This window comes from Sarcophilus harrisii, chromosome 6 (genome assembly GCF_902635505.1).
Source record: "Sarcophilus harrisii chromosome 6, mSarHar1.11, whole genome shotgun sequence".
Lineage (NCBI taxonomy): Eukaryota > Metazoa > Chordata > Mammalia > Dasyuromorphia > Dasyuridae > Sarcophilus > Sarcophilus harrisii.
This window is the reverse complement of record NC_045431.1, coordinates 110,885,465-110,908,205: the sequence shown is the minus strand read 5'-3', so window position 1 is coordinate 110,908,205 and position 22,741 is coordinate 110,885,465. Positions and strand designations below refer to the sequence as shown.

At 34.7% G+C, this 22,741-nt stretch overlaps 1 non-coding gene and 1 pseudogene across 1 annotated transcript; one reads left to right on the top strand and one right to left on the bottom strand.

The window, feature by feature from the left end:
- Nucleotides 1-22,113, bottom strand: part of LOC100927962 — a 44,438-nt pseudogene extending 22,325 nt beyond the window's left edge.
- On the top strand, nt 2,502-2,665 carry LOC111721322. The gene has a single exon (XR_002770582.1). It is a non-coding gene; the product is annotated as a U1 spliceosomal RNA (small nuclear RNA).
- Nucleotides 22,114-22,741: the final 628 nt, after the last annotated feature.

Below are 22,741 nucleotides of genomic sequence, written 5' to 3'. Positions count from 1 at the left end.
TAAATACAAAAAAAATAACTATTTTGTTAAATGAGCATAAAAATCCTTTATGTCATTTTGTATAACAGGATGTGAAAAGTCAAGGACATTTAAGAGTTGTTTTTCCCCGAGATAAAATTAAGGTAGCACCATTAAATACTGAAATAATTGTACTTTTTAATAAGTTCATAAACATAATGGTTTTTGAAAAAAATTTTTTGAGAAGTTGGTGATACTGTGCACATTTTATATAAGGAAAACTAAGATTCATTGTACATCTAGACTGTATAGGATAAAATGCTGGGTTTAAAGTAAGGAAGATTCATCTCTTTTTTATAAGGGATCTTGAAAATTTATTTATTTTTAAAACTTCTTATTTTCAAAACATGTACAAATAATACTCGACATTCACCCTTCCAAAATCTTGTGTTCCAATTTTTTTCTCCCTCTTTTCCTCCAACCTTCTCTCCAGAGAGCAAGTAATCCAATATATATTAAAAATAGGTAAATCCTCTATAAATATTTCCTTAATTATTATGCTGCACAAGAAAAATCAGAACAAAAAGGGGAAAAAATGAGAAAGAAAACAAAAAGCAGGCAAACAACAGGAAAAAAGTGAAAATACTGTGTTGTGTTCCCACACTCAGTCCCCACAGTCCTCTCTTTGGGTGCAGATGGCTCTCTTCATAAGACCATTGGAATTTTCCTGAATTATAACATTCTTGAAAAGAGCCACACCTATCAGAATTGATCATTGTATAATCTTGCTATTGCTGTATACAATATTTTCCTTAGTTCATGTAAGTCTCTGCAGATTTCTTTGGAATCATCCTTCTGATCATTTCTTATAAAACAATAATAATCCATAATATTCAAATATATACCATAACTTATTTAGCCATTCTCCAATTGATGGGCATCCACTCAGTTTCTAGTTCCATCCCAATACAAAAAGAGCTACTACAAACATTTTTGCACGTGTGTCCTTTTCCCTTTTTAAAGATCTTTTGGGGATACAAGCCCAGTGCTGGATGAAAGGTTATGCACAATTTGATAGCCCATTGGGAATAGTTCCATATTGCTCTCCAGAATGCGTGAATCAATTCACAACTCCATGAAAAATGAATTAGTGTCCCAATTTTCCCACCTCCTCTCCAATATTCATCAGTATCTTTTCCTGTCACTTTAGTCAATCGTAAATGTATGCAGTGTTCCTTCAGAGTTGTCTTAGTTTGCATTTTTCTGATCAATAATGATTTAGAGTATTTTTTCATATGATTAGAAATAGTTTTAATTTCTTCATCTAAAAAGGGCCTGTTCATATACTTTCATCATTTGTCAATTGGAGAATGGCTTGTATTTCATAAATTTTAATAAATTTATCTATATATTTTACAAATGAGGTCTTTATCAAATTCCTTGGATGTAAAATTTTTCCCCAGTTTATTGCTTCCCTTCTAATCTTGTTTCCATGTTTTAATACAAAAACTTTTTAACTTAATATAACCAAAATTATCCATTTTGCATTCCATAATTTATTTTATTTCTTCTTTAGCCACAAATTCTTTTCATCTCCATAGATCTGAGAGATACACTATCATTTGTTTTTCTGATTTGCTTATAATATCACTCTGTCTATCTAAATCATGAAATCATTTTAGTCTTATCTTGGGGTTAGGTATTGACCAATGCCTGGTTTGTACCATATTAATTTCCAATTTCCCTATCAATTTTTGTCAGATAATGAGTTCTTATCACAGAAGCAGGGAACTTTGGGTTTATCAAACACCAATTAATATAATTAATATAATCATTGATAATTGTGTCTTGTGAATCCACTGATCAACTACTCTATTTCTTAGCCAATACCAAAGGGTTTTAATGGCCACTGCTTTATAATACAGTTTTAGGTCTGGTACACTAGACCACCTTGCTTTGCATTTTTTCATTAATTCCCTTGAAATTTATGACCTTTTATTCTTCCAGATGAGTTTTATTATTTTTCTAGCTCTATAAAATAATTTTTGGGAGTTTTATTAGTATGGCACTGAATAAGTAGATTAATTTAGGTAGACTTGGCATTTTTATTATATTAGCTTAGCTTACCCATGAGTACTTGATATTCTTCCAATTGTTTAGCTCTGACTTTATTTGAGAAGTGTTTTGTAATTATCTTCATATAGTTCCTGACTTTGTCTTGGCTGGTAGACTCCCAAATATTTTATGGTATCTATATTTATTTTAAATGGAATTTCTCTTTGTATGTCTTGCTGCTGGACATTGTTGGCAATATATAAAAATGCTGATGATTTATGTGGATTTATTTTATGTTTTAAAACTTCTTTCAAGTCATAAATTGTTTTTAGTAGTTTTTTGGTTGTTTTTTTTGGGAGATTCTCTAAGTATACCATCATATCATCTGAAAAGAGTGATAATTTGGTTTTCTCATTACCTACTCTAATTTCTTTAATTTCTTTGGCTTCTCTTTTTGCTTTCACATTTGTTAATATTAAAACAACATTATACTTACCTGGCAGGGGTGATTCCATGATCACGAAGGTGGTTTCCCCAGGGCGAGGCTTATCCATTGCACTCCGGATGGGCTGACCCCTGCGATTTCCCCAAATGCGGGAAACTTGACTGCATAATTTGTGGTAGTGGGGGACTGCGTTCGCGCTCTCCTCTGGAAAAAAAAACAAAAAAACAAAAAAACAAAAAAAAAACCATTGAATTAGTAATGGTGATAGTTGACAACCTTATTTCACCTTTGATCTTATTGGGAATGGTTCTAGTTTAACCTTATTACATATGATACATTCTGATGGTTTTAAACAGATTTTACTGATCATTTTAAAGAAAACTACAGTTATTATTTCTCTGGTGTTCTTAATAATATTTGATGTTGGATTTTGCCAAGTACTTTTTCTGTATCTGTTGAGATAATCATATGACTTCTATTCGTTGGGTTATTGATATAGTCAGTTATGCCAATAGTTTTCCTAATATTGAAGCAGGACTTTATTCATAGTATATATATCCTATTTGGTCATGGTATATTATCCTGGGGATAACTTGTTGTAATCTATTTGTTAATATTTTGTTTTAACATTTTTGCATCAATATTCATGCATCAATTAGGGAAAATGATCTTTAATTTCCTTTCTCTGTTTTGATCCTACCTGGTTCAGGTACCAGTATCATATCTGTGTCATGAAAAGAATTCGGTAGGAATCTTTCTTGCCCTATTTTTTTCAAATTGTTCACATAATATTGGAATTAATTGTTTTTTAAATGTTTGGTAGAATTGACAAATTTACAAATCCATCTGGCCCTGGAGATTTTTTTCTTAGTAATTGATTAATAAATTCTTCAATTTCTTTCTCTGTTAATTTGGGCACTCTATATTTTTAAAAAATATTCATCCATTTCATTTAGATTATCAGATTTATTGGCATACAGTTGGGTAAAATAGCATCTAATCATTGCCTTAATTTCTTATTTATTGGTGGAAAGTTCACACTTTTCATTTTTGATACTAACAATTTGACTTCCTTCTTTTCTCTTTCTAATCAAATTAACTAAAGGTTTATCTATTTTGGTTTTTTTTTTTTTTTTTCATAAAACCAACTCTTAGTTTTGTTTATTAGTTCCATTGTTTTCTTACTTTCAGTTTTATTAATCTTCCCATCCATTTTCAGCATTTCAAATTTGATATTTAATGGGGGGTTTTAATTTGTTCATTTTCTAGAGTTTTTTAGATACATGCTCAATTGATCTTCTCTTTCTCTATTTTCTGCAAGTTTACCTCTAGAAATATAAAACTTCCCCTAAGAATAGCTTTCACTGCATCCCATAAATTTTGGTATGTTGTCTCATTATTGCCATTCTCTTGGATGAAATTATTGATTGTGTCTATGATTCATTGTTTCACTTATTCATTCTTTAGGATCAGATTATTTAATTTCCAATTAATTTTGGTCAATTTATTACATGTAAATGACCCTTTATTATGTATAATTTTTAGTGCATCATGACCTGAAAAAGATTGATTAACTATTTCTACTTTTCTGCATTTGATTTTGATGTTTTTATGCTTTAATACATAGTCATTTTTGTGTAGGTCCATGTACTGCCAATAAAAAAAAAATATATATATATATATATATATATATATATATATATATATATATATATATATACCTTTATTTCTCCATTCAGTTTTCTCCAAAGGTCTATCATACCTAACATTTCTAAAATTGTATTCATCTCCTTAACTTTTTATTTACCTTGTGGTTCAATTTATTTAATTCTAAGAGGGCAAGGTAGAGATCCCCCACTAGTATAGTTTTGTTTTCTAATTCTTCTTATAGTTCACTTAACTTTTCCTCTAAAAATCTGTATGCTATATCATTTGCATATATGTTAAATATTGATATTACTTAATTATGTATAGTACTCTTTAGCAAAATATAGCTTCCTTCAGTATGTCTTTTAATTAGATCTATTTTTGCTTTTGCTTGATCTGAGATCAGGATCACAACACCTGCTTTTTTTTTTTTTTTTTTTTTTTTTTTTAACTTCAGTTAAAGCTTAATCTCCACTCTTTTACCTTGACTTTTTATATGTCACTCTGCTTTAAATATGTTTCTAGCAAACAACATATTGAAGGAATCTGACTTTTAATCCAGTCTGCTATCTGCTTCTCTTTTTTTCTGGGAGGGGTGTGTGTGTGTGTGTGTGTGGAGGGAGGAGAGACAATTCATCCCATTCACAATTAAAATTATATCTGTATTTCCCACTATCTCATTTTCCCCAACTTATACTTTGTTCTTTCCTTTTCCTCTATCTCTCCTCTCCAGTGTTTTCCTTTTGACCAACTCCCTCAAAAAGCCTTTCTCTTTTACAGCCCCTCTCCCTTTCTTATGCTTTTTCTCTTCTCCTTCTTTTCTCTTCTATTAGCCTCCCTCTTTCCCCCTTTCTCTCCTATTTTCCTATAGCATGCAACAATTCTATCTATGAAGCTAAATATTCTTATATTCTCTCTTTGAGCCAAATTTGATAAGAATAAGGTTCACACAAGGATCATCCCTCTCCCTTCCTTCTCTCAATTGTAATAGATCTGCTTTTCCTCTTCATGAGATGTAATTTACTCCATTTGACCTTCATTTTCCTCTTCTTCCAGTACAATCTTTTTTCCACCTCTAGTTTTCTTTTTTTATAACATCATAATAAAGTCAAATAATACCTAAGTATTCTCTAAGTATTCTCTACTCTATCTCTAGTATATCTCTAAGTATATATTCTCTAAGTATATCACTAACAAAGATACACTTCTCAAGAGTTAAGCATATCATCTTTACATATAGGGATGTAAACTTTTTAACTTTTAAAAGAAACATTGTTATTTTTTTCTTTCCTTTTTACCTCTTTATTCTTCTCTTGACTTCTATAGCCGAAAATCAAATTTTCTGTTTAGCTCTGCTCTTTTCATTAAAAAATAAATGAAATTGACTATTTCATTGAATATCCATCTTTCCCTCTGAAAGATAATGCTTAATTTTACTGGACAACTAATTATTGAATGTAATCTAAGCTCCTTTGCCCTCCAGAATATCATATTCCAGATCCTCTAATATTTTAAAGTGGAAGTTTTTAGGTCCTTAATAATCCTCAAAACGGCTCCTTTTTATTTGAATTGTTTCTTTCTGCTGCTTTCTACATTTTATCCTTGATCTGACAACTCTTTAATCTATTTTTAAAAGAAACATAGTTATTTCTTTCTTTCCTTGTTACTTCTTTATTCTTCTCTTGACTTCTATATCTGAAAATCAAATTTTCTGTTTAGCTGTGCTCTTTTCATTAAAAAATAAATGAAATTGACTATTTCATTGAATATCCAGCTAATTAGTAATGTAATCTAAGCTCCTTTGCCCTGCAGAATATCATATTCTAGACCTTCTAATATTTTAAAGTGGAAGTACCTCAGAGTTATTTTAATTTGCATTTCTCTAATCCATAGTGATTTAGAACATTTTTTTTATGTGACTATAGATGGCTTTAATTTCATCATCTGAAAATTTTTTGTTCATGTCCTTTGAGTATTTATCGATTGGGAAATTACTTATATTCTTATAAATTTGACATAGTTCTTTATACATTGTAGAAGAGAACCTTGTATACTTGTAAAGATTTTTTCCCAGCTTTGTATTTCCCTTTTTATCTTGTTTTTATTGGTTTCCTTTGTGCAAAACCTTTTTAATTTAATGCAATTAAAATTTCAATTGTGTCTTCATAATGTTCTCTATTTCTACTTTGGTCATAAATTCCTCCCTTCTCCAAAGATCTATTAGGTAAATTATTTTTTGTTCTCCTCATTTGTTTATGATATCATTCTTTATGCCCAAAATGTGTATACATTTGGACCTTATTTTGGAATGGAGTGTGAGACATAAGTTTAAACTGATTTTTTGGCATATTATTTTCTGGTTGTCCTAGAAGCTTTTGTCAAATAGTGAGTTCTTAATCCAAAAGTTGGAATTTAAGTATTTATCAAATATTAGATTGCTATAGTCCTTGATTATTGTGTCATGTGTATCTAATCTATTCCACTGATTCACCATTCTATTTCTTTGGTAGAAGCAAATGATTTTATTGTAACTCCAGGTCCTTTGTGACTTGGAATGTGGTATCTCTAGCCCTCCACACTGCCCCCCCCTCCTTTTTTTTTTTTTTTTTAAACTCCCAGATCCTGGGTAATCCTGACTGTTCCTCCTTGATATTTGAATTGTTTTTGTGTGGAAGCTTGCAATATTTTTTTCCTTGAGATTATAGTTCTGGATTTTCACAAAAATGTTTCTTAGTTTTTATTTTTGTTTGTTTGTTTGTTTATTTGTTTTTGTGTGGAATCTCTTTTCAGAGGTGATAGATGGATTCTTTCAATGAGTATTTTCCCCTCTCTTTCTAGAATTTTGAGGCAGTTTTCCTTAATAACCTCTTGTAGAATGCTATCCAGGATCTTTTGTTGGCCAGGCCGTTCAGGTAGGCCAGTAATTTTTAAATTGTCTTTTCTGGATCTATTTTTTTTATTATAGCTTTTTTATTTACAAGTTATATGCATGGGTAATTTTACAGCATTGACAATTGCCAAACCTTTTGTTCCAATTTTTCCCTTCCTTCCTGCCCATCCCCTGCTCCAAATGGCAGGTTGACCAATACATGTTAAATATGTTAAAGTATAAATTAAATACAATATGTGTACATGTCCTAACAGTTATTTTGATGTACAAAAAAGAATAAGACTTTGAAATAGTGTACTATTAGCCTGTGAAGGAAATCAAAAATGCAAACAGACAAAAATATAGGGACTGGGAATTCTATGTAATGGTTCATAGTCATCTCCCAGAGTTCTTTTGCTCGGTGTAGCTGGTTGAATTCATTGCTGCTCTATTGGAACTGATTTTGTTCATCTCATTGCTGGAGATGGCCACCATCAGAATTGATCTTCATATAGTATTGTTGTAGAAGTATATAATGATCTCCTTGTCCTGCTCATTTCACTCAACATCAGTTCATGCAAGTCTCTCCAGGCCTTTCTGAAATCATCCTACTGGTCATTTCTTATGAAACAATAATATTCCATAATATTCATATACCACAGTTTATTAAGCCATTTTCCAATTGATGGGCATCTGGATCTATTTTTGATCTGCTAGTTTGCCAATGAAGTATTTCACATTTTCTTTAATTTTTTTCATTCTTTTTTGGTTTCTTTGATTCTTGCTGTCTCACAAAGTCATTAGCTTCCATTTGCCTTGTTCTAGTTTTTAAAGTGTTGTTTTCTTCAGTTAGATTTTGTATGTCTTTTTCCATTTGGTTTGTTCTATTGTTTAAGTAGTTGTTTGCTTCAACCAGTTTTTTTTTTCCTTACTTTTCCAAATTGTTGACTGTTTCATACATACCTCTCATTTCTTTTCTAAGTTTTTCTTCTACCTCTCTTATTTGCCTTTTGAAGTCTTTTATGAGCATTTCCAAGAAGTCTCTTTGGGCTTGAGACCAATTTATCTCAATCTAAGATTTCTTCTGTTGACATTCTGTCATTTTCTGAGTTTGTGTTTGGGTCTGCCCTGTCACCATAGTAGCTTTCTATGATCAAGTTTCTTTTCTGATTCTTGCATTTTTCTTTCTTTTCTTTTGGTATTACCTGTTTTTTGACTTTTAAGGTCAAATTCTGCTCCTGGGGCAAAGGAGACGCTGTCCCAAGCTTCCTGTGCAGCTCTGAGTCTTGACTTTGAGCACAGGGGCCCCTTATGTTTATAGGAGGTAGCTTTGCCGGCTCTTTTCAGGAAAGGGCCTGGTTTCACAAAGTTTACCTTCTGAGCTGGGACTGAAAGTTGCCCAAGTGATTTGCCCTATTGAGCCAATACTAAGTGTCTTAGTTGCTGATTTACTCTGATTAAAACTCTCTCACTGGCTTTTTGAGAGTCTTTCTGACTTAGGTTGAATACCCTTTTGACCCCAGTGAGGCTGACCTTTCTTGAAGTTTTTTCAGTCCGTCTTGCTCTGGATAGTGGTTTCATTTCAGCAGACTTTGTTATAATGGCTTAGTTTTATGTAGTTTTCAAGGGAAACAGGGAGAATTTGAGCAGCTTCCTGACTTTACTCCATCATCTTGGCTCCACCCTCAGAACTCTCTTGATAACTCTTAAGTTTAGCTACAATACTCCTTGAATTTTTCACTTTGGGGTTCTTTTTAGGAGATGATGAGGTGAATTCTTCCAATGGCTACTTTGCTCTCTATTTCTAGACATCAGGGCAGTTTTCCTTCATGATTTTCTGAAAGATGTTGTCTAGGCTCCTTTTTATCATGGTTTTCAGGTAGGCCAATAATTCTTAGATTATCTCTTCTGGATCTATTTTCTACATCAGTTGTTTTATCAATGAAGTATTTTACATTTTATTCTATTTTCTTTTTTCATTTTGGATGTTTTGTTTGACTGATTCTTAATGTCCCCGTGAGTCATTCATTTCCATTTGTTTAATTCTAATTTTTAGTTAATTTCTTTCTTCAATTAGCTTTTTAAAATTGCCTTTTACATTCGGCCCAACTGAACTTTTAATGATTTGTTTAATTTATTGGATTATTTTTTCATTTCACAAATTTTGTTTTTCAAGGAGTTGATGTATTTTTCCATTTCATCAAATCCATTTTGTAAGTAGTTATATGCCTTTTCCATTTCACTAGGTATTTTTAAGAAGTTTTCTTTAGATAATTTGTTTCCTTCTACAAACCCTGCTGCAGATTGTAACTCACTTTTAAGATCCTGTTTTCCATTCTTCCAAAAGCCTTAATAATTCATAACCCCCTTAAGGGCTTCATCTGGAAACACTTTGCCTTTAGAGTCTCAGGATTTGAGGAGGAAGACTCATCTTTCTGAGTTCAAATGTGGCCTCAGACTAAAGTAGGTATTTGACCCTGGATAAGAAACTTAACCCTGTTGATTAAACCTGTTAAACTAAATGAGCCTATTGTAAAATGAGCTGGAAGAAGTGATTTCCATTAATTGGAGGATACCTGAACAAATTGTGGTATATGATCCTAATGAAATAATATAGTGCTATAAAAAATGATGAGCAAGCTCATTTTAGGAAAAAAAATAGAAAAATTCACATTAACTGATGCAAAATAAAGTCAACAGAAGCAGGAGTACACTGTATAGTACAATAACAATATTATACAAGGAACAATTATAAACAAGCTCAGCTATTCTCCCAATATGATGATCTAAGGCAATTCCAAAGACTCATCCAAAGAAAGAACTAATTAAGTCTAAATAAATATCAAGAAATATTGTTTTTCACTTTATTTTTTCCATCTTGTTTTTGGGTCTATTTCTTTTTTCACAACATGGTTAATATAGACATATTTAACATGATATATGTGCCTCTGTGTGTGTGGGAGGGGGAGTGTGTGTGTGTGTAATCTATATCAAATTGCTTAATTGATTATGTCTTAGGGAGGGGTGAATTGAGGAAGGGAGGGAGAAAATGTAGAACTCAAAAGCTAAAAAAAATGTTATTTATTGGAAATTGGAAAAAAATAAAATATCATTAAACATAAAAATAAAATGAGCTGGTAAAAGAAATAGCAAACCTAAAACTTTGATTTCACTAAACCATTTTGACAAAAATAAAAACCCTAAATGGGATCACAAAGGGCCAGACATGAATGAAATGACTGAATGATAACAACAACTAAGATTTTAGAAGTGAAATCAGGGGATCAGTGTCACATGGTTAGAAAATAATAGAACTATCAATATAGTCCTCTTCTGTTGACTTCTTATATAGTACTATTTTCATTGTATCACAATAATAATAGAACAACGAAAGCAACTTATTTGAAATGCGAGGCCAGAAAGAAACAAGTTTTTTGCTACTTCCACTTTAATAACCAGTTCATATAATCAATATTGCTCCTTGACCTCCACATTAGCCTTTACTTCTGTCAATGTGATATAAGGAAAAAATTTTGAATAGCTTTAAATTCTTCACAGATGATTTCATAGTGATTCTGATTGGTAAATTTCTGATCTTGGTCACATATTTCTATCTCATTATGAAGCTTGAAAATTCTGAAATTAATCCCAATCTATGTAGTCAATAAATTTCAGTGCTAATAAACCAAGGCAATAAATTATATGCAACAGTAGAATATTTAGTTGAACATAGAGATTAAGAATAAGGCTAAAAAAAAATAAATTAGCCAGAGTCTATATTCTAGGGTTTAGAATCATGCTCTCTTTTCTGCCAGAACAATTTGAGTTATGAGTCTTACAAATTCACAACTCTGACAGAAAAGCCATAATATTTCTCTTCCACTGGAATATGTTGGGTTGGAATCTTTAATGCACACACATTTTCATGTTGTCCTAGATCATTTCTCTCCACCATGTTATCATAAGTCTTCCAGACACATGCATTATTATTTTCATTCAGTAGCCTCCAAACAATCCAATGCTTTGTTAGAGAAGCATAAATCCATGAGCATATAATTCCTTTACACCAAAGGGTTTACATTGGATCCAATCATCCTTCCAGGATGCCTGATGAAATTGGAAATCAGATGAAAATCTGGAAGAGATTAATTCCCTATCTTAATTAGATATCAGAGATGACCAATTATTTCTATTACAGAAATCCTTTAGATTTCCTTTTTTAAAATGGTCAAAGGATATGAACAGACAATTCTCAGATGAAGAAATTGAAACTATTTCTAGTCATATGAAAAGATGCTCCAAGTCATTATTAATCAGAGAAATGCAAATTAAGACAACTCTAAGATACCACTACACACCTGTCAGATTGGCTAAGATGACAGGAAAAAATAATGATGATTGTTGGAGGGGATGCGGGAAAACTGGGACATTGATGCAGTGTTGGTGGAGTTGTGAACGAATCCAACCATTTTGGAGAGTAGTTTGGAACTATGCTCAAAAAGTTATCAAAATGTGCATACCCTTTGATCCAGCATAAAGAAGGGAAAGGGACCTGTATGTGCACGAATGTTTGTGGCAGCCCTTTTTGTAGTGGCTAGAAACTGGAAACTGAATGGATGTCCATCAGTTGGAGAATGGCTGAATAAATTGTGGTATATGAATATTATGGAATATTTCTGTTCTGTAAGAAATGACCAACAGGATAATTTCAGAAAGGCCTGGAGAGACTTACACGAACTGATGCTGAGTGAAATGAGCAGGACCAGGAGATCATTATATACTTCAACAACAATACTATATGATGACCAGTTCTGATGGACCAGGCCATCCTCAGCAACGAGATCAACCAAATCATTTCTAATGGAGCAGTAATGAACTGAACCAGCTATGCCCAGAAAAAGAACTCTGGGAGATGACTAAAAACCATTACATTGAATTCCCAATCCCTATATTTATGCACACCTGCATTTTTTATTTCCTTCACAAGCTAATTGTACAATATTTCAGAGTCTGATTCTTTTTGTACAGCAAAATAACGGTTTGGTCATGTATACTTATTGTGTATCTAATTTATATTTTAATATTTTTAACATCTACTGGTCATCCTGCCATCTGGGGGAGAGGGTGGGGGCTAAGAGGTGAAAAATTGGAACAAGAGGTTTGGCAATTGTTAATGCTGTAAAGTTACCCATGCATATATCCTGTAAATAAAAGGCTATTAAATAAAAAAAAAAATTTCCTTTTTTATTCCCTGCCATGAAGATGCTCTTCTCTGGGAAGCTTCTTAAAAGATATGATTTTATTCCCCTCCCTCCAAACCAGTAAAAGACATATGTGTCCTCGTCCCCCATAGTTAAGGATCTTAGAGAAAATCACAGGGAATTAGAAGTCATAAGTCTATGTCAAAAGGTCAGAAAAATCTTTCCTTCCTTGAATAGAAGTATCTATAAATCATAACAAAATGCTGCTCTTCTAATTATTTTGACATATCTCAGAAATAAAGGAAACTATAGGTTAGAAGAAGGTTATAGTTGTTTTAATTGAAATATATCTTGATTGGATAGATGTGGTATATAAAAACCAAAGAGTTATATGCTATCACTGAGATAGCAAATATAGAAAAGAAAAACTAAGTCATCTATTCTTTGTGATTTATTCTAGGTATACATTCTAAATCCTTACCTTTCATGTTTCCCTCATTAGTTGTTGGGATAAGGAGCAGTTGATTAAAACAAAATCAGCATATATTTTATTGGGTCTTTAATAAACCCATAAATATTGAAATCAATTAACTCCCAGCTCGGTTAAGTATGGTAGTTACAAGTTTAAGAAAGAAAAAGGGAAGTTAAAATATGAAAGACCTGCTATTAATAGAAGTTGGTAGGACCTGTGGAACATCTTTTCTAGGCTGACATTTGGAAGGACCACTGTGCCCTCTTACAACATGCCCCTTGGTGCCATGTTTAGAGAAGAAAGATGACAATCCACTATAGTCTACCATGACAATTTTTTTCATATTGCCAAGCACAATTAGTATAGAACACTACAAAGAGGGAAGAAAAATAATAGGGTTTGTACTGTCTTTGATTAATATTTTCTTGGCTGTTCCTGGATGGAAACAGCCACAGCAGCTCAACTCCTGTGGCAAAAAGGATAAGATGATCGATGAGTTTTGATGAACAGCATTCCTTTTGTGGTTTTTTCAGAAAGGATGAACTAAGGTGGAGGTGTGGTGAAATGCCACTTTGACATATATTATTGGCAGCCATGTTTCTTTCTATAGCTTTGTAATATAATAGAAAAACTTCATGTCTTCATATCACTTGTGTTTTTTTTTTTTTTTAATAAATAAGATATGTGCAGAAACAGTGAATAATGCAATTCATTTTATGTTTTCTTAACCTTAGAAAGTTTGTTTTACTTTGGTCAAGTGTTATTGTGATGATTGTTGTTGTTGTTGTTGTTTTTTTAATCCATTTCTATACACAACAAAGGAATATTTACAAGTTTGACTCAACATCCCAAAGGTGGACATCTTTTTTCTGCTTCCCCTCACTGCCAGTTGTGCACTGACTACCTGCTGCTCCCCAACTAAAGATCTTGAATTTTGTAGTTTAATTGCCACTTACTCAGTGGTTTTGTGCATAAACACAGCAGCTGCTGTGGTATATTGGAAGGGGCTCAGAAAAATCTATGGACACTTTTCAGCCTTGTCGAGAAAGCCAACAAATTTGGCCCCAGCTGCAATTCTCTAACAGCTTGGCAAAATAACACCTTAACAAAAAAGATTCCAGCTCATTGGAACTCTCCTTACAATATGCCTGAGATGGCAACTAGAGGAAATTACAAAGAGCTATGCAGTATAATGGTGAAAGGAGCTGAAGGTATTTTTTTTTTTCTTTCTTCCCTCACAGAGGTCTTTATGATGGGTTTATAATGTGTTCATTCATTAATATGCACTACTTGCTTAAAGATAGCTACTTGAGATTAAAAAAAAATCTAATATAAAATTTGGATATCTTCCTATTACCACGTAGAGATTATATTCTTTTTGGCTAAACCAACTAAAAATGTGAAACCAAAGGGAAATGGCTGTAGAAACTTTGACAAGGAGTCCTTCCCAATGGCAGTCCTAAGAAGATAATGAATACTGTATTTTAAAAAAAGGGAAGGAATTGGGTTTATGACTGTTTTAAAGTTTAGTGATAGGAACAAAGAAAAAAACAATAATACTTAAATTTTAAGTGTACTTCTGTGATCATGATGGTGTGTTTTCAGGAAGAAAATATTTTTCTGCTTTTTTTTTCTTGTTCCAGCAAAATCCAGGTCAGGAATTATTGAAAGAAGACTGGAGAGAGATTATCTCAGTTCTGTCACTGACAGAATTGTTTCTGTTGGTTCTTCCAACTCTCCTGTACTTCTGTCTGCTTTGTAGTATTTGGCACTCCACTGAGAGGAGATAATATATTGTTTGTGAGGATTTCCTGGGGAGCTTTAGAAGATAGGTACCATATGACACCAAAGTCCCAGTTCTAATCATTTTACCAGAATCTTCAGGCTTTGTAGTGTTTTGAGGCTGTGAAGGAACCAGGGTTGTTCCTCCTAAGACAAACATAACCAGCACTCTCTCTGCATCTTAATGGAGCTGCGTTAATCTTACTCAAATCACAAATCACAGATGATAGTCACTTACATCAATAAGTATAAGAATTTAGAGCCTTCTGCACAGAAAAGGGAAAGGAGAATGAATTGCTGATGGATTCAGAGACCAGTATTCAGATTCTCCTTCTGTTTTTTATTGTCTTTGTAATATATTAGGCAAATCTCTTAACTATCCAAAGTCTCAGATTCCTTGTTTTTAAACAGAGTTTAAATTGGGAATTCAGTCTGAAGTCTGTGGATCTTTTCTCAGAATAATGCTTTTAAACTACAAAAATAAAATGAAAATGATTGCCAAATCATATTGAAATATTAATATTCAAATTTCAAAATTTTCAAATTAAAAAATGTTCAAATTTTCAGAGTTCAAAAATTTTCAAATGGATAAAAAATTCAAAGACCTCTGGTAACGTAAATTTGATTGGATTATTTGGGTGGGCATTATTTGGGTGGTCCCTTTGAGTTCTACACCTATGCATTCTCCTCTCATCTACTTTTCTTCTTTTAAGATGCAGGTTAAGTACCCAAGGTATCCACTATATTGTTCATGAAGCCTTTATTCCTCTAACTGCAACTGCTCTCCAAACTTCCTCATAGTTAGCTATTTTGTATAGACAGGTGTGAATAAAGTGAGATGTGAATGCTATCTCACAAGATGGAGACAGTGTGCTAAAAAGTGAGTGAAGATCAGCTGTGCCCCAGGGTGAGGTTTCTTTCTCCAGAGATCACTAGAGTGGGACCATATAGCTCTTTTCTTTATGAAACTAAATGGGGGCCACCTTGGCATTAAAATTCCCATATAAGGCAATTTAGTAATCCTAAAGATGTGGATGGGTTAGAAGTTTTTCCTCATTTATGACTTAGAATGTGAGGTCGTTTGTCTTGACTAATCAGGGCAAAATTCCAGTCTATATGGAGTATTACCCCAGACCCCTATATAATTCTTGTCTGTTAACTGGGCCTTGCCTCTCCTTGCCTAACTGCTTGTTGGAAGGGAGACACCCAGATCTTAATAAAATTCCTTTCTGCTTTTGCCTTGAGGAACCTCTTTGATTTAATTAAGCCCGGGGTCTTGTCCCACACAGGTGCAATTCACACACACACAGAGACATTTATACGTACACACTCAGTCATACATATTTGTATATATGTGTGTGGGTTTGTTAACTATTGTGTACATTTTATATGTATTTGTATTACATATATTTCTATGTATATATTGCATATCTTTTATATGTTGCATATATTTTTATATGTTTTGGCATGCATATTTTACATATATTTTATATGTATTTGTTTAGAATACAAGCCAAAATTGTGTGCAGGTATCATTTCTTTTTCTGTATTTGTGTCCCCAGTGTCTTAAGGTTAAAAACTAAGAAGTTTTTAATGATACTTATGGACTTATTACCTGAATACTGGAGATCAAGGCCTTCAAATCAAGCATGTCCCACCTATAAAAGCTTCGACAGATTGCTACAGTTAAGTGGAATAACATGTCCCTGAGCCATTCCTTTACCTATCCAACCACCCTGATCTCTGACCTGATAACTTCTATAATCCCAAATAACTGGGGTAAATTGTAATCCAGGGAAACCTCTCTTCTTAGTACCTTTGATGACCAACAACCTCTTTGTTCTTCTGAGAAACTATGAATTAAATGGTTGTATTGCCATCCATTACCAGGTAATATGATCAAGAATCATGAGATTCCCCAACTTGTTGTCTTTTCGTAATAAGCAGAAACTTTCTGAGCATCATAGAGAATTTATATACAAGACTAGCGACTCAAGACACCCGAATATCAACATACCTAGTGGTTTTTCCACATTAGCTCACTGAAATTCCCTTTTAGATTAATGAATATCACCCTTATAAATTAAAGCAAAAGAAAAACCATCTTAATGTTTCTTTTTTATCCCACTTCCACCTACCCCAGCTTCACCCAGTAAAGTAGAGGTGGGCTCCCAGCTCAGTGTCAACAATCCATAGATTTTCATGATGGTGATAATGACAATAACTAGCATTTATATAATAATTTAAGGCTTGCAAATTACTGGGGATTATCTCATTTGTTTCTCACACTAACCCTGTGGGGGAGGTGCTATTAATGTCCCTATTTTAATGATTAGGGAACTGAGATGAGAGAGTCTGATTTTCTCAAGATTGTATATTTATCAAATGTCTGAGGCAGTATTTGAATTCTGACTGTCCTAACTCAGACTAGCTTACCAGTCACTATGTCACTTTGGTGCTGATAATTAACTTAATGCCCTAGGATCAATTAAGACATTAGGCTGTGATATCTCTTGTAATAAGTATTACCATTTGGAGACACTGATTCCCACCATGCTGCATCATAGATGGCTGTCTAGGACTACATTCAGCCTGGTGCTCTGGCATCAAGATTAATTACCTTCTTTGTGTTTTCTGCAACAGCAGCAGCAGCAGCATATGGTGACTGGCAGTGAAACTCACATAATTCTTTCCTCTCTCTTTATCCTTACTTTCTTTTAAAATAATTTAATGCATGCGGATACAGACATGAACATATATATAGTGTAAAGAAATGGGAATTTTTTGAACAAAACTGAACTGATGCAGGCAAATTTAATAATTAACAACATACCAGAAAGTCAAGGAGAATCACAATTTACCTTAAAATGTTCAAAATTAATATATCTGAAATTCATTGCATTTGAAACAAATCCCTCAACTTCAGAGGACAGAGTAAAGACTCTGTCATAAGTGTCTACCTTGGACCTTGGTACTGCATCAGGGATGCTCTGTTTGCAGAGATTCTTAACACATTTCTTTATGAAGAGTGATTTCTGGTAAGGCAGAATGGGAGGGAAATCCTCTTGATGAAGTGTGAGAAAGTTGCAATCCCTGAGCAACCCAAGGCTACAGGTTTCTGGAATACCACAAATAATACTGGCTGTCAGAGAACAGTCTTGTTAGTAAACTATAGAACTTGATGATGGGAACTACTCTACCATTACCATTCCTCAGTTGTACCTCTAAGCCATAATGTTAGAATATCAACCTAATCTTTGTTTCTCTTTCCAATAAACGTCTCTTTGATTCTAATTCTTTGCTAAATTCCCAAGAAATTAGCCACCTATCTGCACCTTAATAAATATCTTTGCCCCCTTAACTAGGAGACAAACTGAGTGGATTCCCAAAACACTAACGCCAAACAAGAAATCCTAATCTTGGCTTCTGCCTCAACACTCTGCACTGAGGAATATAGGGCTTAGAATGCTCCCATTACTCCTTACCAAAAGTTGGATAAAGAAAATCAAGCAAAAAACAAATATTGTTTAAATTTGCTCACATGAATATGGTACTTTTACTATACTTCTTGGCCCTCCCCTCTGTTGAGGTTGGGAAGGGGAAACCCCAAAAGTTCCAGACCAATGTTGCTGGATATCTCAAAAGAATTTGAAGGCTTGAACCCAGGGGCAAAGTTTGTTGAAAGTAATGCGATGCCTTTACTGAATGGACTGAATTGTAAGGGAATTCAGTAAAGAAACTAAAGTCAGGAGATACACTTGTACAGCTATGGCCAAAGAGTAAAGCTAGGGAGTAATCTCCAGTTACATTGAGGTGGTCCAAAATTTGATTATCACTGACCAGATCATCATTTAGCTGCAAAGTAGTCTATTCAAAATCAGACAGATTGGGTATAGGAGTTTCCTGGGGTAGACTCCCAAACCAAAAGTTTTAGGGTTTCATATTATCTCATTTTCCCTGCTTAAGCAATCATTCCCAAATTTATTTGAGACAAAAGGATGGAGGTATCATCTTCTGCAGCTGCTTCATGCTGACAAGGGGAATAGAGTTGTCCCAAGATGATGGCAGCAGCATTTAGTGGATGATGAGTGTCTGAATCAGTTAGCAAATGGTATTCAGGGTGAACAAATAGTTGGAAGTTCATAGCTTGGATCCTGGAGAAAAAAAATCTCACAAATAGATTAAAAATGAAGGAGCCAAATGTGCGCAAAAAGGATAATTAAAAATGGAGTTAGTAAAGATGATAGCTAGGAACCCCTCCCAGAGGAAGGCTGAGATGGGGGCAAGGGGAGGGGAGGAGATAAGGCTATCATGAATGCTTCTCATCCAGACAGCTTTTCTTGGATAAATACCAAAGAATGTTTTCCCCCATATCCCTGCTTTTTTCTCCTTGAAGGGGTGGTGGCAATGTCTGAGGCAGTGGTATTATACAGTGAAAGGAGCACTCAGATGACCTGGCTTGCAAGAACCATAATGTTTAAATAGGTGTTAAACACTGGGTAGAGAGGATGACATGTAGAATGTAGATAATAATTATTCTTAAATGGGTTTGATTTCCTTTAGCAAAAACCTGAGATTTCAAGGAAGGCTTTTACCCAATTAGTAAAGGTGGCAACAAAAACTAAAAAGCAGTTTGAAACCCCTGAGAGGAGACATATGTGTAAAATCCTTCTGCCAGTCCTTCCCTAAGTATATATCCCTCCTCTAAATAGTCTTTAGGTGGGAGGGGGAGGGAGGATGGTTAACAGCCCTTTCACAAACTAGGCATATTTGCCAGATCTGTTTAATTGTCTCTCTTAAGTTATGACCAATGAAAATAGGTTTCACAAGGATTGGAGAGCATTTCTTTTTTTTTTTTTTTTTTTTTTTTTCCCCTCAAAAGAGTATGAAGAAGTTTCAAGGAAGGGTGTGTAGAAGCATTTTGAATGAGTTTGCCAGAATAATTTTGGAATGGGTATCCTGTTGGAATCTTTACAAAGTGTTAAGACATTTCTTTACAAAGTGTTAAGACATTGGAGTTGATTTGATCTTAGAAGAAGATATTTTGGGCCAGAACTTGAAACTAGGTACTAAGTGGAACTGATTGAATAATGCTTATGTTCACACCTTTAGAGAGCTTATAAGTATCTAAGTACTCAATGGAGTTCACACATGTAGGGCTTAGTCCAAATTCATACCTCCCTTGAAGTTCTTAGGGCCAGAGAGCACTCTGGGAGATAACCCAGAATCCCTCTCCCTCCAGAAGGTGGTATTAACCTTTGGGAGATCACATAAATATAGGGAGCTTTTGAAGCTTGAACTTATTTCTTCTGGTGGAACTGACTGCAGGTACAGAGAGATTCATTGCATCTTCCAACTTGGTGCTGCTGGAGGCTGAAGAAAGCAGAGGCAGAAGCCAAGGACAAAGCTGCAACATCTCTTGGAGGCAGGCAGAGAGATAGGTCTCAACTAACCGGGCTAATTTGGAAGGAGAAATAAACGTTTGTATTTTTACAAGCTGGCTGTGGTTTTGGAGTAATTATTTATTTCAACTGAGACTAAGGCTACCTCCAGAAAACCTTCGCAGTATCCTATAATTATTATGTGGGTAAGAGATCTTTTCTAGAAAGAAAACAAAGGATAGTCAGGTTTAAATTATTTTCCTGGTGGGTAGCTAGTATAAATGGGGTGGCATTCAGGGCAGGGATGATAACATTTGGGAATGGAGCCTTTGCAAATAATTCATTAGGTCACATATGTGGGCTGCTGTGAGGAAGCTGAGGCAATCCCAACAACCCTGAATTCCTTTATTGCCCACAGAGTTCCCTAGCTTGACTAAAGACCTTAAGGAGTTATCTCCCCACTGGCAGGGGCCACAGAGGAACAGCAAGAGAGTGAAAATACTAAGAACAAATCTCTCATAAATAACAAGAAAGAAAGCTAATCTTAAGTGTATCAGCCAGTTATTTGAACTATTTGAGGAGTGGTTTTATTCACTCTGCAAAGAGCTGGGCTGCAATTAGAAACTGGCCTGACAGTATTTGAAATCACTCAGAAGAAGAAAGGGTGTGACTCCTTTCTTCTCAGCTGGGGAAGTACAGGTGCCGTGGTCAGGGGTAGTAGCATGGGCAACTGAATCTACAAGCCTGTTTCCCTTTCATATTTAATAAGAGAACTTTTTGCTGTCAAAAGTCCCTTCTCTTTCCATATAGCCCCATGAATGTACCAAATATGAAAAGCATATTTGGAGTCAGTATAGATGCTTTACTCATTTATTTCCCCAATTCTAAAACTCTTGAGAGAAAAAAAAAAAATCTTCTGAACCTGGTGGGGGGGTTAAACCTCCAAAAGTTGGTTAGGATGAGGTTAGAGGCTTTTTCAATTAGAGGGGCTGTGGCAGTTAATTCTAAGGAGGATCACCCAAGTTTCTTTGAGAAGTAAGCAGGTCTGATGTTGGCCCCACCTTTCATTAAGTAGGGCTAAGCTGAAGCAAGAGATTAATTTGGCTTTCATAATCTTGAGAAACTGATAAGACTGTGTGGGCCTTTAAACAAAGAATGTCATAGCCCTGCCTAAGGGGAAGAGTTGGTATGCCTTGTAGTCAGAGAAACCTTTTGGTAGAATTGTAGATCAAGATACCATCTAACCCACGCATACTGGCCATATGCAGTAGTAGGGGTGATGTTCTCTTGGATTTGCATCTCCAAGGGCAAAAAGAAATTGTGAGTCTTTATGCAATGGTATACAAAAGAAAGCATCTTTAAGATCTAGAGTGGAGGGACAGCTCGGTGGCACAGCTCTGAAGTTAGCAGGACCTAACTTCAAATGTGGTCTCCGAATGCTTAACACTATTCAGCTATGTGACCCTGGGCAAGTGATTCAACCCCAATTGCCTTAGCAGGGAAAAAAAAAAAAAAAGATTTAGAGTGGAAAACCATTGTGTCCCAGGGATCTGAGTAAGGATAGTTGCAGGGAGACTCACAGGGAATTAAAAGCTTCTGCTTAAGAAATTTCTCAATCAGGGGCTGTAATCCTTCCCCAGGTTCTGGCTTTATTGGGAATCTATGAGGGAACACTCTGGGATCCCATAGGTCCACTTAGGCTAGGCATGAATGTTTCATTCAGGAATTTCTTGTTCCCAGACAGAGGAATCTACTTCCTCCTGGATTTTAGAGGGAATATGGGAGGGCTTTAAATCAAGTACAAAAAGTTCACCTGAAGGAATGAGAAGGAAAAACTGGGTGTTCAACTTTGCCATTTAAATCATGCCCCAAAAAGGGAGCAGGACAGGAGGGAATAATCGGAAAGGACTATTTAAATAGGTCACCAAACTGGCAGGGCAGAGGGGAGATCTCAAAACAGTTCTTAAGTTTCCCTTCAATCCTCATTACTCTATGGAGAGAGGGGCAGGTGAGAACAAAGTGCCCAGCAATACAGAAAAAGAGGCCCCTATATCAAAAAGAAATTCAGTGGTCCTACCTGCCATATCCAAAGTTACTCTGGGTTCAGCATCATGTTGGAGTGAGAGTGAGCCTGGCCAAACCCCAAACTCCTGGTCCTGAGGAGACTGGACATGGGGAAGGGGGTGTGGCTTGATCCCTGTGGTCAGTCTATCTTTCAGTGCCCCTGCTGACTGCACTTGGGGCAAGGGTTTGGGAGTTTCCTCTGAGGACAGTTGCCAGTCTAGTGACCCTGGCTGTGACATCTAAAGCACAAACTCCTATGGCTTCTGGATACGACAGCAGCTAAAAATTGAGCCTGCTCTTTGTTTCTTGCTCTGACTCTGTGGCCTGCTCCTCTGCAACTATTTTGGTCCCTATTATTAAAGACTCCAAAGCTGTTTCTAACAACTGAGTTTGGGAAATTTGAGATTCCAAGGTTAAATTTCTGTATCTTCCTCTGAATATCTGGGGAAAACTGATTAATAAAATGCATGCTGAGGATAGTGGTCCTCTCTGGAGAAGTGGGGTCTAGGTTAATATTTTTTTAGAGCCTCTACAACGTTCTCCAAAAGACAGCAGGATTCTCCTCAGTTCCTTGGATAACCTCCCTAAGTCTTTCATAATTAGGGCAGACAATCCCTTTTCTCTGGTAGAGTGGGCTACTGATTTAAGGATCAGGCAACCAAATTCAGAACTTAAAAGAATCAGTTACAGCCCCAAATGATTTTATATCTAATAGCAAATTCTACCAATTTCAGCTTAGGGTTACATACATTATTTTAAAGTTTACCAACACTTAAACCCATAAGAGATTTTGTTTAACATGCTTTATATGTTTAAACTTGTCCTGGTACAAAGATTAATCTTTATACAGGCTTATAGATTCTTAGT